Source organism: Panthera pardus, unplaced genomic scaffold, assembly GCF_024362965.1.
Source record: "Panthera pardus isolate Hobbes unplaced genomic scaffold, ASM2436296v1 HiC_scaffold_18, whole genome shotgun sequence".
NCBI lineage: Eukaryota > Metazoa > Chordata > Mammalia > Carnivora > Felidae > Panthera > Panthera pardus.
In genome coordinates this window covers 4740466-4742835 of record NW_026526743.1, presented here as the reverse complement: position 1 = coordinate 4742835, position 2370 = coordinate 4740466, and positions in this window count along the sequence as shown.

Below are 2370 nucleotides of genomic sequence, written 5' to 3'. Positions count from 1 at the left end.
CTCCGGGAGGCATCAGACTCCCCTCCCCACCCTCCCCTGCTGCCCCACATTCCTTCTGCGTGTTCTAAAGGGTGAGAAATGACATCTGGACCTGGAGGGGTGGCTGAATGCCAGGAACCGGAACCGGGGCAGTGGAGGGGCCTGAGGTTCAGACACCTGGGTCCCAGGATGAGGGTGCTGGAGGCGAGGACTCCCAAGTCTGACGGAGGAGGGCCCGGGGGCCTGGACTTCTGTGTCTGGGGCTCAGATTCTTGGCTCCAGAAAAATGGAGGAGGATGAGGCCCTGCCCTCCTGAGTCCTAGGAGGCGGGAGAGGAAGGGGCTGGGGTCTAAAATGGGTGAGGGCTTGGAGCCAGAACTCCGCCATGGGGGCAAAGGGGATAAGAAGGTCTAGAAAGCCATTCTTAGTATCTGCAAGTCAGGCGTTTTCGGGAAACCGGAGCTGGGAGGGAGGGTCCGGTTTCCCAGCGTAGGCAGGACGGCTGCGCGGGGTGGGGGGAGGTCTCCGTGCCCGCAGGGAGGGCACTGAGGCTTGGGGACTCTGGAGTCCCGCCTCTGGGCGAGAGCACATCCGAAGGCCTGGGGCCGCGGCCACCTGGGACCCCGGACTGTCCGCTGCCCCTCCTGGGACCGCGCCCGGCCGGCTGCGGTTCCCGGAGCGGGCGCGGCGGGCACCGGACGCGGGGGAGGGGGCGAGTGCCCCCGGCGGGGTGGGTGGGGAGACCGGGAAGGCCCTGGAGGGCTGCCCGGACGTTGGCGCCCTTCCCGGCAGGGGGACCTGTGGCTTTCAGAATGGGGGTGGTGTGGCTGGACGCCGGATGGGGGGAGGTGAAGGAGGCAAGGAGGAGAGGATTGGGGGAGGCGAGGGTCTTTGAGGGGCAGGAGGTGTTACGGAGAGGAAGGAGAGGTGTGAGAGGGAGAAGGGTGTGGGGGTTGGAGTTAAGACGGAGGACGGGAGGGGAAGTAACTCTGGGTGAGAGAGCAGGTTCGAGGGAAGACGAGTCGCTCCCGATTTTCTTCCTGTCCATCTCTCCCCTCCCCCCTTTTCCAAAAGCCCCGGCATGCCGGAAACTGTCCCGCCTCCGGGGAGCGCCAAGCCAACCGGAGACAGCCTCCATGTGACGTCACGCGTTCCCAGGCAGACTACCACACCGCTCTGCGGGCCCAGCTAGGTGGTGTAGAGCCGGGAGCCACAGGGGGGTCGCTGTCCCCAGGAGTCTCCAGCCCTGCCCTGCCTGCCGCAGGGCTGTAGCCAGTGAGAGGTGGGCAGAGACACAGAGAAGGAGGACATAAACTCAGACGGGACATAAACTCAGACGGGGAGACAGAGACCTCGATGGAAAGGGACGCAGGGAGAACTCCACTCGTCAAAAAGAGAGGGAGACAGGGGCGCCTGGCTGGTTCAGTCGGAAGAACATGCGACTCTTGATTTGGAGATTGTTAGTTCGAGCCCCACGTTAGGGGTACAGATTACTTACAAATATATATATATATATATATATATATATATATATATATATATATATATATATATATATATATGAAAAAAGAAAGAGTGAGAGGGAGACAAAAATTGAACCGAACCACCAGCGCCTGCGTCTCAAGCCCTTTATCGCGGCCTTCAAAGCTCAGCCTGGTCCGGCTCTCACTGCCTTTTCCATCTCTTCTCATCTTCCACCTCGCTGCCACAGCGGCTCTGAAGGTCAGCAGGCCTAGGCGGACAGACAGCATTGCTGTCCTTAACAAAGGGTCCTAGGAGGTCTGTCTACCTTGATTTTTTTTATTTTATTTTATTCCACATTTTGGGGGTGGTAGATAATAGTCTTTGCAAAAGGTACCTCATTTGCAGGAGGAGGCCCTGGGGACATTCTGTCCCTAGCACTCCCCTCCCACCCTGCCCCCGTTCCAGGAGTGGGGGGTGCTGTCCTTTCGAGGGCAGGTCCCAGCCTGGGCCCTGCTACCAGCAGCTGTGTGCCCCATAGGGACCTCTTCCCTCTCTGGGTCCTTGAAGCTCCTTTGTCCTCCTCCTCCTCCTGGATGTCAATGAATGAATGGGCGGTGGGGTGGGTTTCCAGAAGATGTATCAAAGGCTCAGCATGACTGCATGCTTCCTTCTTCTCTCCCCTTTCACACAAGGGACAAACTGAGGCCCAGAAGCAGCAAGTCTTTCACCCTAGATTTCCCCCAGCCGCGAAGCCTCCAGGACCTGGGACTCTGACGTCCTAGCCCACGGTCTGTGGCACCCCCGGAGGGTTCCAATCAGAGCTCCCACAGTGCACCCAAGCTTCACACCTCCTTGGGTTCACACCAGGGGTCGAAATGCAAATGGCTGGGGGCCAACAGGTGACTGAGAAAAGCCACTGGGGTATGA